This window comes from Microchirus variegatus (assembly GCF_963457635.1).
Source record: "Microchirus variegatus genome assembly, chromosome: 1".
In the NCBI taxonomy this organism is placed as follows: Eukaryota; Metazoa; Chordata; class Actinopteri; order Pleuronectiformes; family Soleidae; genus Microchirus; species Microchirus variegatus.
In genome coordinates this window covers 40,850,468-40,865,155 of record NC_139802.1, presented here as the reverse complement: position 1 = coordinate 40,865,155, position 14,688 = coordinate 40,850,468, and positions in this window count along the sequence as shown.

Sequence of the window (14,688 nt, the reverse complement as noted above, 5' to 3'; positions counted from 1 at the left end):
CCCCCCCCCTCCACACCCACCACCTCTGTCTGTCATTGCAGAACAGTGTGCCACAAATAGACCATGGAGCTCTAAGTCTGTCTTTCTTCATCTGTGTGCTTCAGCTCACTTGCCATGCACATGTGCACTGGGTCTCTCATATGGAGCCATGCTTTCCAGTGGTGGAGAACAAGTCATTATAACACGAAGCAGCAAATCACAATAATTTCATGTATACAGCTATTTTTTTCTGCCTTAGCCACTGGCTATGCAGGCAAACCTTCTAACGTTTTCTTCAGTTGCAGAACTTGGACTATATAGGTGGATATTTTGACGTTGTTGTATTGGTAGCTAAAGCGACAATGTGTAACTTTTGGCGATATTTGTTTTTTCGTTGATATTATTGTGCCTCTGTTTAGTCTTCATGAACCGAAAACAATCTCAAAGTTATCTGTGTATTGTGCACAGCTGAAAACATGGTTCTGTCAAGCAATACTATCAGACCTGACAGCAGCAGCGTGTCAGCATGGATGGGTTGAAACAAGAAAGATATATCCCAACAAACTGCAGAACAAGCTGGTTTTTCCGTTTACCATCGTCCTGTGTGCATCGTGAGAATGTTTCCGGGTAAAAAACGAAATCTAAACACTGCAATACCGAGAAACAATACTGAGAGTGAGTTATATGGACCTGTTAAGTTCCCTGGTATACTTCCGCGCACGCTGAAGTGCGCATCGCATTCCGTATCGCGGACCCTGGTATACTCGCGCATCAGGGTCCTGTAATATCGGACTTCACCATCTGGTGGCGGTACAAGTAATGCACTACAGCTTTAAGGAACACAACATGTACAATATGTACAGTATATAACTAACTAAATAAACTAAATGTATGTATACTATTTTAAATGCATCATTTTTAGTGGTCTCTTTACTTCACTATATTTTATCACCACTGTATTTAGACTTACATGGTGAACAGCTGGTAGTCCGATGGTGCACTCACAAGAACTATTTAAATATAGATCCATACCTATGTGAAGTAGGTGTGTGGGTCATGTGAGACCAAACTGGTGGATGGGGGTCAGGTGGGGGGGGGGGGGAAGTTGGTTCTGAGAATCTAAAGCAGTCACGTTTGGCTATGTTTGCAGAGCTTCATTTGTGCACTTACTCTAATTAACAGTCTCGGGGCTTTGTTCGGCTGCAGCGAGCCATTGTTTCCTCATCAAATATTCACACACGCATACATTCAGGAGTATATGGACGAAGCGGAGCAGCCAGCCCACTTGACACTCAGACCGTCAAAGTTAGTTAAAGGTTAAAACAGTCTTTGCATTTGCTTTCTCAGGTTAAAGGCTGATTGTGAATATAATGCTTGTTCCGTCACAGGTTTTATTTGATTTGGATGCCTGTCCAACATACATTACATACACAACAATATCCTGTTCAATCCTTGTTTATACTGTAAATATCAAGCCCATACATACTATATATTCTGGAAACTGTATATAATGTACATTCTTTTTTTTAGTCCTATTGTTAATACTGAAAAAATCTGGAGTGCACCCTGGACAGGTCCATCGCAGGCCCTCTTTAAGATATTAACTTCTATTTTTCAAATTGGCATGAGAGCAATCAGAAATGGAACGATTAAAGTGCAGCCAATGCTATTTGCTAATTGCATTCTTTCAAATTGCAATTACATTTGAAAATGAGTAATTGTTCAGCCCTAATTCCATGGAAATCCAACCAATAGCTCAGACCTCACAAAAAAACACATCTGCGAGATGTTTCAGTGCGTCGTCGATTCGTTTCCTCTCAGCTCGACTCTTTCCCTGTCAGACATTATTCTAACACTAATGATTTGAGTAATGAGTAATCAGGAAATTGATATTTAGTCCTAATAGAAGCTTAATCTGTGTGACAAATGAAGGTAGATGGAGGAACTGGCTCCGCGTAAGCCACACTGGCACAAGCTTGGTCGTGTATTAAGCCAATGTCTGAGGCCAGGAGCCACGCCAAACTGTAATGATATTAGGGATGAGGATTGGAACTTCGTGCGTACTACTGCATTGAGGAGGCTTTATCGACAGAAATTATATGTATTACCTCGATGTACATTTGCATAAGTGTAAAATCGCTTTAGTTAAAAATGCAAATATGTTTTAAAGTGCATTATAAAATCCTTTTATATGTACTTTAGGCAAGGGTCTTGCTTTATGGAGGCCGTCATTTTAGACCGCTATGGTGTATGGTGTACAGTCTACTAGCTGTACAAATGAAGCTTTTTCAGGGGCACACTTCAACCCTAGAGCTATGAGATAGGTCCCAGATTAACCAAATCCAAATAAACTAATGTTACTACAATGAGCGCTAGTATTGGTGAGCATGTTGTGTAGCTATGCTAACCATAATTGTATGTAGAAAAATGGATGTAGTACAAATAAATTGACTCCACTGGTTGCAAAAAAGAACACACTTTGCATTGATTCACATCAGTGAATATTCTGGAGTTAATGGACTCGGTCACCAAGTCTCAGTTCTTATTCATTAGAACACTATATACATTTAGTAAATTATGTTCCCATTTAGAGGAAAATTGATTGAATTTCCCAAAAAGCATCTGCTTTTATGTTGATGTTGATGATGAGGAAGACGAGGATGATGACATAATGTTCTTGAAATTGATATCCTAGCTAGTTTTTATTTTCTTTGCAAGGAAAAGGTCAATCATCACAGGAGTGATCCCAGACCCAGAGCCTAGTGGGCTCTCCACATTTATACCTGAGCAACTCCCCTTTTGCATTCCTCCAATAGACAAAGGGTCTGCCTTTCCAGGCTGTGTTTTCACACCTCTTTGTCTACTGTAGGTATCGGGGAGCCGACTCCCTGCAGATGTTGTAGGAAGGTGCCAGTTCAGTCTAGACATCCTTAATTACACAATATACAATACACAATACACAAAAGGACCTGGTATCTTGTGTTAGAAAAGGCTCTAGCTTCTGAAACAAACAACAAAGAAATGTAATTTTCCATTACAGTAGTCACCTCCCACTCGAGTGGGAAAAACTGACATAAATCAAGTCGTTCACATTGTTGTAGTTTTCTAGGAGTGGCTATCGAGTAATGGCGTCTAACGACTTTTGCCCAGGGAGCTCCATGCACAAAGTTGCGTAAAAATGGAAAGCAACCACCGAATTGAAAGACGGGTAATATGAGAATTGGGACTTGGGCCAAAAACTGTTGCCAGCAGTCATCAGTCTAGGCTTTAATAGAAAAGTTATAGTTGGGTTTGTAAGTGAAGCGAACGCCCATGATGGATGCCCCGACGTGAGCGCAAGGCCAGATGAAGAGCGTGAGCAGTGATTAGCTGAGCCTCCCCTCCCTCCTCAGACAGTGATGCATCGCCGTCATTTACCAGAATGCAGGGAAGCAGAGCTATTTACAAAGCATCACGACTAACCCCTGCTCTTATCCACCACCATCACCATCATCATGCTGCTCGCTGCACCCTACCCCCCCCTCCACCGCTGCCCTGAGAGCTAATAATAGCTCATCACCCAGCCACCACGTCACGGCGCGTGTTCACTCTCATTTGCTGCCCACGCCTATTTTTCTTTTTCTTTTTTTTTTATACATTGTTATGTTTTGACAGTGTCATATGATCACTTTGCTGTGTATAACCATGTTTGGCATTCATCAAGGGAACTTCTTGCCAGTTTGATAAAAGAGATTTAATTGTGTTCTTTCTGTACAAGTCCTATTTGTCTCTCTTGTTTTTCTTAGACTGTATTAAAGAAGGAAATTAGTTTTGCCACACGATGCTGTGTGTTATTATGAGTGTGACATTTTGGACAGCACACACTTAGGCTGTTTTGTCTGCCTTCATGTTCAACGTACACTCTTAGAAATAAAAGTGCTAAGTAGAACCATATGAGGTTCTTGGGCTTGTCCTCATAGGAGAATCTGGCTCCAGGTAGAACCTTTTTTTTGCTTTAGGAGGGTTCCACCAAGAACCCTTTTAAAACCCTTTATTCAGGAAAGAGGTTTTAAAGGGTTCTCTGGATCAGGAAATGGTACCAAGAACCCTTGAAATAGTATTTCTTCGGGAAAGGGTTTTTCAGAAGCAAATGGTTCCAGGTAGAACCTCAGCCCTTGTAGAAGGACCCTGCTCATTGAACCTCATATTCATGGCTGTTTCTCATTCACAGGGAGATGGACTGCAGGTCAGAGATGATGGCACGTGTCTGTGGTTCTGAAAACCCACCTGAGTAACACTGGCTGTCAGCTGCATAGTATTCCAGTCTCAAGTAAGTAAAAGCACCATGACCGCAATGCACTTACACGGTACAAATAAAGGTCCTGCATTTAAAAACCTATGTACTATATGATGTGATAGCTATATAATGCTTTACATATATAAATGGTCAGTATTTATACAGCACTTCTCTAGTATTGATGACCACTCAAAGCTGCGTCACGCTACACTTCACCCGTTCAATACCCACAACCTTCCAGTTTGAAAAGACGACTCACTCTCCCGCTGATCCACGGTCGCCCATATAATGTGAATACTGCACTTGAGCTCATGTTAAAATATAAAAGTAATCATGAGCGCCTTAATTGCAATCAGTTAAGGACCGACCTTTACATGTTATTTTATTTTTAATCGCATTAATCACCTCCAAGTGCTTCACACACACCGTGTCTGCTCTTCTGAGTTAGCAGAAACAGAGAAGATCACTAAACCGGAACATTTCTGATGTTGTGTCACAGTCTCAGCCTTAATGGACAAGTCTCTTTTTATATTCTATTCAAGATTTAGCGGCTATAACAAATAAGGACAATACATTACCGATGCAATGTCTACATAAAAGAGACCATAACATCCATATTATAAAAGATAAACAATACTTTGACCCAACTGAAGTAGTTATATCAAATATATATATATTAAAATAATATACAGGCAGTATTTAATTCCACATCTATGTCATAAAGAGGGAAGGGTGTTAATATTTTAACAACCTCGTTAAAACTCCAAAATTTACACTAGCAATACTGCCTACTGTGGCTTTATGTAAAATATTCATGCAATAGTAATTTGGGGATGATGTTTTAGAAAGAAGTATAATTGTTATTTAACCTCTTCTTCCCTGACACTCTTTTTAGAGTCGAAAATGACATGCCCAAACTAAATAGAGTAAATCTCTGCAGTTACAAGCTCTATGTGGATTATCTTGGTATAATAATAAAGATAACACTTGTGAGATTCCACCAGAGGTGTACGTTATACTGTAGATGCCACTGTGTCAGAGTAAATGTACATGGAACAAGGCGTGAATTAAGGATTTTTTTCTCTCGCCTAAAAAAAATTGCATTTTAAAGCAAATATTACCTTTAAAAAATGCAGTAGGAGCTTAAACGCATTATTAATTAATTTATTTGTTTATTTGTTTATTAATGATTAATTAATTAATGTATTTGTTTATTATTTAGTTTATTTATTAATGTGTTTATTTATTTATTAATTTATTTATTTAGTAGTTTATTTATTTATTAGTTTATTTATTAATTTGTTTGTTAATTAATTAAGTAATTAGCCTTTTTAGGCTTTTCTGAAAATGGATAGATCAATGAAATTTTAACTCGATCCAGAGTTTGACTCCCAACACTGAAACACATCGATGTACTTTTCGAATATAAACTACCCTCTGAAATGATGATTGATTTCCTTCCCTTTAATTTAAATGTATTTGAATATAGACAGGAAGGCTTCTGTTCACAACTCTAAATAATATAATTTCTAACATTCTCAGATGCACAATATCTGGAGATTTAATTTAAAGTGGAATTGTGCCTATCTCAGCTGACATAGGGCAATAGGCGGGGTACACCCTGGTCAATTATAAGTGTCCAATTTACCTAATCCCCATATTGCATGTTTTTGGACTGGAAAAAACCCGCGCACACACTGGGAGAACATGCAAAAAAAAAATGCAGAAAGGCCACACCTCGTTCAATAGATCGGAAAACACACCCGAACCTCGATTTCACACGGAAAAGCACAGAGAGTTGCTGCCGTTTGAATACCATCAGAAACATCACAGGAGAACAGTGCGCAGCAGGAACCTGTAGCCCAGGCCCGTGATTGTTATGTGCAGGATGAGAAACAGGAGCGTCTGGTGAGGAAAGATGCGTTTGATACCGTCCCAAATTATCGGCCATAATCATAATAGATGTTCACGTGTCGCAGGACTGTGGTGTTTAGAGATCGGGGATTGATTCTGTTAGCGTGTGCTCTGCTGATGCTCAGATACAGTGTGTGTGTGTGTGTGTGTGTGAATGGGTGGAGTAGCCATCAACAAGTAATTTCACTGGTACATCTCTGTTGCTCGCAGATAAAAGCAAAGGCTGCGAGCGAGGAGAGCGATGAACCGCAGAGCTGCTGCTGCACAAATCTTGAAGCTCATTGTCATTCTGAGCCTCACCCTGTGTACACTGGTAATGGCAGTAAGTTAAAATGTAGGTGTGCCTTCTCCCCGCTGCCTCGTAGTAAATCTCTTCAGGTTCATTCTCCAAGCCAAACATTCTTCTTCACACGTTTGGAAATGTCCTTAAAGAAGAAGAAAAGGAAGCATTAGCTGTAAAATCCCCCTGAACCACACGTCTGGCTGCTGCCGAGTTATTTTTAAACTGACACGAGTTCGGTTTGATGTAATTAAAGAAACTTTTATCAAACGCTCGCGAGTGCACTTCAGGTCTCATTCGGAGGAAAAGCTCTTTTTATGCCTCACTTTGTTCCTCTCAGACATCACCATTTTCGTAGCGCTAAATGAATGAATTTCTGAGAAACAAACAGTCACAGGCTGTTTTATTGCCAAGTAAGTGATATACAAGGAATGTTCTTAAGCGGTTTTGGTGCTAAATTAACGTTAATACAAGAAGCTAAAAAAAGGCTCAGGATGACATAAAAGATTAAAAAACAAACAAACAAACAAAAAAAGCAATACTGTGTGAAAGAATAGCAAAAAGACAGTAAGCGATAAACTACAACTTAAATATATAAATTACGAACAAAAGGACACTTTGTCTGGGAAGGGGTCTGCCACTCCAGGCCGTGCTTTCACACCCCTTAGTTTACTGCAGGTGTCGGAGTCGACTCCACTGCAGGATGTTGTATTTAGATGCAGGTTGAGTCTAGACATCCTAATTTGAATACACAAAGGTACCTGGTTTCTTGTGTTAGGAAAGGGGTGTTGTGCTAGCTGTAGCTCTGAGACAAAGAAATAGAATTTACCATCACAGTATGCTAACAAAAACACAGCTGACTAAAAGTACAACAGATGTTTGAAGTTCTGGATCAGCTGTTGTCAGTTCTAAATATAATTATATGCAAATGAAATACTTAAAAAGTTAAGCACACTCATCTTTAATATGTATTTATCTCTTAGATTGACGTCAGTTATTGGATACACCCCCCCCCCCACAAAGATCATATTATAATTCAAACCCTGACCTATGGCCTTTTTAATTTTTAGTTATATATTAACAACCCCCACAGTTGTACAACTTTTCAAAAAAACACCATAAAGTAACACTTCAAAATAATCTATTCTGCTTCCTGAAAACATATGTTTTGTTGAAAAGATTTTTAAAAATATCAATATTTAATTATACATATATATGTATGTATATGTTTTTGTATATATATGTGTATATGGTTATATATGGTTATATGTGTGTATATATATGTGTGTATACATATGTGTGTATATACATATGTGTGAATATACATATGTGTGAATATACATATATGTATATGTGTGTATATGTGTATATATGTATGTATATGTGTGTAGATATGTCTATATATATAGACATATCTATATATATAGATATATAGATATATAGACATATCTATATATATAGATATAGATATGTCTATATATAGATATATATTTATATATATATAGATATATATCTATATCTATATATATATATGATACTACTTACGACTTACTTATTTTTCTGTATTTCTGTAAAACTGTCCTAAACTCACAATCATAAAACAAGTGCAGAGCTGATCCTGGATGAGTGTTGACAGAATGATGTACACTGAAATGAAAAGGCAATCAATCCTGTGGTGGGCTGCTCCGTCAGCCCGCTGCATCACAACAAACCCCACCAATGGGGCTGCAGCCTCGTGCTTCTCCATGGTAACAGAGCTTCCTCGGTCCTGTCGAGGTGGAGACAGTGAGAGGTGGAGGGGAGAGCGGAGGGGGTGGGAAAGGGAAAACAGAAGAGAGGTGGATTCGGGAGAAGAGGGAGAAAGAGGGAGAATCGATTACTTCTCTTATTTCACAGTGAGAGGCTCCTTTCCCAATCTGAGGTTGGGAGTGTGTGTGTGTCTGTGTGTGTGTGTGGGGAGGGGGAGCAGTGGAGCCGGTGTGGATGGGGCTGACCGCAGACGGCACTGGCAGGAGTGGAGAGCAGGGGATCGGGGGGGGGGGGAGGTAGGATGCCTCGGCTCGGAGTCTCTGTGGGACCAGGATCTGTGACGGCCCCTGGAAACCTCCGCTCGCTCGGTGGAATCGCTGGGTGTAGCTGCGCGTAGGTGCTTCCTTCTCTAAGGTAAACATCAGATTTGCTGTCACTTGTCACTGAGCCCACGGGGTCAAAAAAAACGTGAACCTCTTTCAACTGTTACTGTCACAGCGAGAAACACGGGTAGACGAGATGATGACAACATGGATGCCCTAACTGCCAAAATGCAGGGAGACGGAAGAGTTTGTGCAGGTGGCGGAAAGATGTGTCTGAGCCGTGGACGTTGTTATGAATGTGACGCGCGGGGGGTTCGTTTGTCAGGACCAGCGTGAATGTTTGGCTGATGTGTTGCTGCGGGCGTGTGTAAAACACATGTTTACTAGTGGTTGTGATGGTGTATTTATGAGGTGTGTGTGTGTGTGTGCACTGATGAGGAGGAAGCAGAGAAAGAAAACTGTCAAATTGTCAAATCTCTTACTTTAAATTGTTGTGTAGTGCCCTAAAAAAAAAAAAAGCCTCACTGTCAAACATACTGTTGCTCTTAATGAGAATGGAAGCAACGCAACGAGAGCTCGCGCCACAGCGTGTGTCTGGTGAAATCGGGAGGAAAATGTCTGGGTGTGCGCGACCGGCGCACGTCATCTAATTGATTAAGCGTGGCAGTGTGTTTCTTCACTGTGGTTCATTTGGTTTCATCAGAAGCGGAGACGAATCTCATCGGGGCGGGGGGTGGGTGGGTATCGTGCGAGTCGTGTCACGCGCCGCATTTACACCGGTGCACCCTGTGAGGTGATGGCTCGGCTTCTTGCTCTTAAATTTGCTCGCCTGTGTCAGATTACATTGTGACATACGTACGCAGTGCATATGGTCTGTTAGCATAATATACCCTCTGCTTCCCCTCTGCCCTCGGGATTGTGATAATCCTGTGCTCGTTCTGCCAGAATGGTGTAAAGAATTTAAATTAGCTTTCATTAATTAAATATGACTGTAAGAGTTGAATATGCGACCAAGCGCTAATGAGGAGATCAACAGTGTTTTGTGCCTTAAATTGCAGAAATGAGTGATAATAATGTTACACGTAACACATGAAGACTATCGATCATAGCCCTAAGTCTGTAATGCTGACATTTAAATGCTAATTTTGATTTTGTTTAATTCTTTGCAGCTTAATTTTCTTTCCTTTATTACTTGATATAAAGGTCCAAACCGTTGGGTGGCGCTGTTTGTTGCAGTTGGGAATGCAGGTCAGGTGAAAATTAAAGGTCCCATATTATAACCTATTTCTCCAAGTTAACCTAGTTCCCTGGTGTCCTAAAGTAAAACGAAACTCGAAACACGAAGTTACATCAGCCACAGAGGCTACAGGGAGCTAACAGCAGTTAGCATTTGGAAAAGTGATCATTTGCAGGCTATAGCAGGCACATTGCCGTCATATATAACATGTATCCACTGGACGGATAAATCCTCTGAGGCTGGAAGTTTGTGTAGAACTCTGTGCTGCACTGTGGAGCCAAAAATAGAACTTTTTTGCGGACTTACGTTGTTTTTCGAATACCGTTGCCCTCGCCAGCACTCTCATGTTTTTTTAAGGACAAAGCGGAGCTCAGCTAGACAACAATTCCAGAAATTTAGCGCATTGTGGCGTCCCAATGAGTGCGGAAGTCAACATCGTTTTCTCACTTTGCCGACTGATAGGGCCTCCAGAGTCCCGAATATAAGAATTTGACCAGACGCCACTGAGCAGGAGATATGAGCTCAATTATTTTTTAATATAATTTTATTGCTATTTTGTAGACACTGAGCTGCCTTGGCGGAGGTCTGCGCTCTCTGAGTGCTTTTGTAGTTACGGTAATGCAAAGTGATACGCTCTGCGGTAAGCCCTTGCCGTCTCCGTTGTCCTTTGAGTGACGGACGCTTAAAAAATATTTCATGCAGCCGGAGACGACGCAGAGGGCTCTCCGTAACCGACGTAGAGAACTTTACGCAGGAGTAAAAATTGGGCTTTAGTGTTGCAGATGAAACACTTACTCTGTCTTTGGTGCAGGAGTGAACACTCCAGTTCAATTAGGAAGCTTTCCAGTTTAGCCAGGAAGCTGTGGTGTTAGTTTAAGTTCTACAGTGGCTGCATGAAGACAATCTTCAGTGGGGTTTTGTTGGTAACTGAAAATGTGTCACACGAATGAGGCAATTTGGGCCACACAGCAGTACTCTCAGTTGTTGATTTCTGTAAAAACCAATCTTCTTCTCTGATTTTTTTTACCACAATACAGTGTGCCAACTGCCAAGTGCAGTAGAGGTAAAGCTGGAAGACGGAAAAGCTCATTTTCCTGTGGTTTAGTTGTCGTGAGGAAAAAGGTCCCCGCATTTAAAAGTGCAGAGGATTCTCCCAATATAATCAAATAATCTGAGCCATATTTTAGGAGAGAGGAGAAGATACTGAAGGATGCCTAAGTGCTGAAAAATCATTACAGTGCGTCTACTGGTTGTTATTGAGGAAAAAATGTAATTGAAGTATGTGGTCATCTGCCAGGATTTTAATGTTCTACTTTCAGGGCTGAGTGCTCATTGAGCACTGAAATAAACCTGGGCTTTACCGTATGTTTCCACTGGACAAAATAAAACAAATGTATACTGGAATCCACATGCACACTGAATAATGGACAAAACTTGCATTGTTCTGTACAGTATTAAATACTGTACCTTATTCAGTGTTTGAGGGGAGCCATTCTGTCCAACAAAAGTCGTGCAATAAAATAGTGCAGATGGTAAATTATCCATCTATCCTGCCTCCAAATGATCACTTTTCCAAATGCTAATATGCAACATATTATGCAAAATCAACTTTTTAATCATTTTAATCCTTATATTTGGGACTCTGGATGTCCTATCAGTCGGCAGTGTGAAAAAAGATGACTCACTCATGTTTTTGTGGTCCTCCTCAGTCTAAGTACAGGAGATGAAACACGCGATGTTGACTTTCGCACTCATTGGGACGTCACAATGCGCTAAATTCCTGGAATTGTTGTCTCACGGAGCGAGAGTGCTGGCGCAAAGTCCGCGAAAAAGTTCTATTCTTGGCTCCACGGTGCAGCACAGAGTTCTACACAAACTTCCACCCTCAGAGGATTTATCTGTCCAGTGGATACATGTTATATATGACGACAATGTGCCTGCTAGAGCCTGCAAATGATCACTTTTCCAAATGCTAACTGCTGTTAGCTCCCAGTAGCCTCTGTGGCTGATGTAATTTCCTGTCCCTTGAGTTTAGTTAAAAAAATTTTTAAGGTGGACCTAAAGAGATACTACTAAACCGAGCGTTCTGAACAGGGCTGTTTTGGCAGGGTGATTGAACTGCTGTGGTGCTTCATCCTTACGGTATTTTGACCAAAGCATGTCACAGACATGTTCATTAGGACACCAGGGAACTAGTTTAACTTGAAGAAATAGGGTATAATGAGTCCTCTTTAATCAATTATGAAAATAATGGTTAGTGGTAGCCTTTTAGGACGTGTAAACTGGTCTAGGGTTGTCTTACAACAAGAAGGATTGGCTCCTCGGCTGTGCATTTTTTCGTCTACATGCCAATGAGTCCTCGTGTGAGACTGTCACTGCTAAGTCACTTTGGATAAAAAGCGTCTGCTAAATGACTAAATGTAAAATCCAGTGTCGTTCGTGTCCGTCAGATAAATAGAAATCCAATAATCGCTCTTTTTGGCTGCGTGTTTGTTCTCCAGCTCCTGAGACAAACAACTTTCATTTACCTGCTAAATGCTCCACTTTCTTCCCCCGTGTGTGTGTGTGGTGCTTAGAGCTGAGCAGGTGGTGTCTATGCCACAGTGGGATTTCACAACTTTACTCACAATAGCTACCAGCTGTGTGCTGAAAAAGAAGCCAACGCTGCTCTTTAGGTCTTCGTAAAGTAGTGTTGAACTTTCCCGAAACACGACAGAGGGCCTAATTCTGAGATTTAAGTCGTAATTCTGGCTTGAATGCTGCTTTATTTTTATGTATTTTATTACATGTGGCCACTTAGAGTCTTCCGTACAACAATTAGAGCACGGACCCCGTCTTCTTAAGTTATCCAAGTGAGCATCGTAGACTTTCTGTTAACTATAACTGTGTTAAAACTGAACGACCACATCCCGGCAGCCACAGTCAAAGTCACTCTGATCATATTTCTGTATCCGTTCTCGATGAGGAAACAAAATCTCTCACATCGCTGTGTAATGTACACGCCTGAAGTTCTTTTATGATTCATTGATATCATGATTCCGGGAAAAACATTCAAAACATATTCAAGGACAGATGAGGAGCGTTTAATATGAGGGGAAATTTGCCCTTATCAATTTGCTTATCAATCATTGGACTGTGGAACAGTGTTAATATGGAAGTCAAAAACACATCTATCCAGGAACGTCTGTGCAGGTGTCTTGCCACGAGTAAGTCCAAGTTTGAATAGTTTGGACAAGTAATGCAAACGATATCGTTAAATACAGTATAACGGTAAAACAAGCACACATTGGCTCTACTGTAGCCCCTCCCCCTCTCACTTGCGCAGCACTGTGGGCTACCTGAGAGGATAAGCGTCCGCGGGTAAAAAGTTAAGCGAGTGCAAGATGTGTGGGTGATTATTACGTCTGTTCTCGACAATAAAGACTCCCTGTATGTGTGCCTACATTCATTTTAGACATTTCCCTGGTAATTGTTGGAGATTAACCCACATTTTTTGGGATTGTTGAGTAAGAACTGATGTAAAGTTCGGCATTGTTCGGCTTGATTCTTGTGTCGACGTCTTTGCTCGTGCCTCTACCAGTGACGGCACTGACCAATCAGTGGCCAGTAATCTGACGACGTCACGCATAGTATGGGCTCAGCTCTCTTGGAACCCCGCCAGAGCAGGTACACTCTAAGAAATAAAGGTTCCAAAAGGGTCCATGCCAAAATAGAAACAAAGCTAAAAGCTAGACTAAACTGCAGCATAACATCATAAATCACATGAATGGATTAATAATGACTGATAACATTTGGACCTAGAGAATCATAAAGAAATGGAAACCATACATTAACGGTGCTTTCACTCCTACAGCATTTGGTGCGCACCAAGAGTGTTTGGTCCCTTGGTTCGGTTCGTTTGCTTGGTGTGAATGTAATCTCGGTACTTAGGTGCGCACCAAATCAACCGGTCAGGTCTCGGAAATCGAGGGTGAGTCTGGTTCCAGTGCTGATGGTCTATTTTGGTTCATTTAGAACCATGCATATGTGAAAACAAACCATACCCATGTCTGTATGGTACATAGACATGAACGTAGACCAAAGCAATTGAACTATAGGTGTGAAAGCGCCCTAAGTTGTTGTTGGTTGTTGTTGATGTTGGGCTAATACATCCATGTCGTGTTAAACTAATGATACCTTGTGCTGTTCTTGGGGAGAAGCTCGCTGTCCTCACTTCAGTGGACATCACGACCTCCGTGCTTCATCTGCTTCAGCAGCTTGTCCAAACATGCATAAACCTAATCGCGCACATATGGACAGACTGTGGCACGCGTGCAGCTTTTCACATGACATTTCACATTCTCCTCCTCCTCCTCCTCCTCCTCCTCCTCCCTCGATCACGTTAAAACTTCATCAGATTTACACTCGCTGTCTTAATCTGCGTAAGATTAAGTGGCCATTGTCACGTGACCCTCCCCTGCTCATCCCTGTTTGCTTTGTTTGTGACTCCAACAGTGCATCATCAGCCTGGCAAACATCACGCTCTCGCAGAGCTGTTTGGAGAGCTGGGCGAGAGATGTTGTAAAACAAAATACAGCTGTGTGTTCTTGTGGGAAAACAGGTGATGACGCGTCAGTGGTGTGTTCGCGGCGCTGGTGACAACCAAACGCGGGCGGAAATACTGCTCAGATTATGTGGAGTCTCGCATGACAAACAAGTACCTGAATGCAGCACCGGAGCAGGAGAACTTGATGTTCCGTACCTACAAACTATTCCGTATAAATGTATTCTCGGTCGCAGCAGAGGAGCTTTGTTGGATTTAAAGGCTGAGTCTTCACTGTGGAGACCGGGGCTGGGATTTAGGTTGCTGGGGGATTTCAGGGATGAGTCGAGGTCAGTGGATTACCTTGTAACAGATCTGTAGGAGGGGTTGTGCTTGGAGGAAACGCAC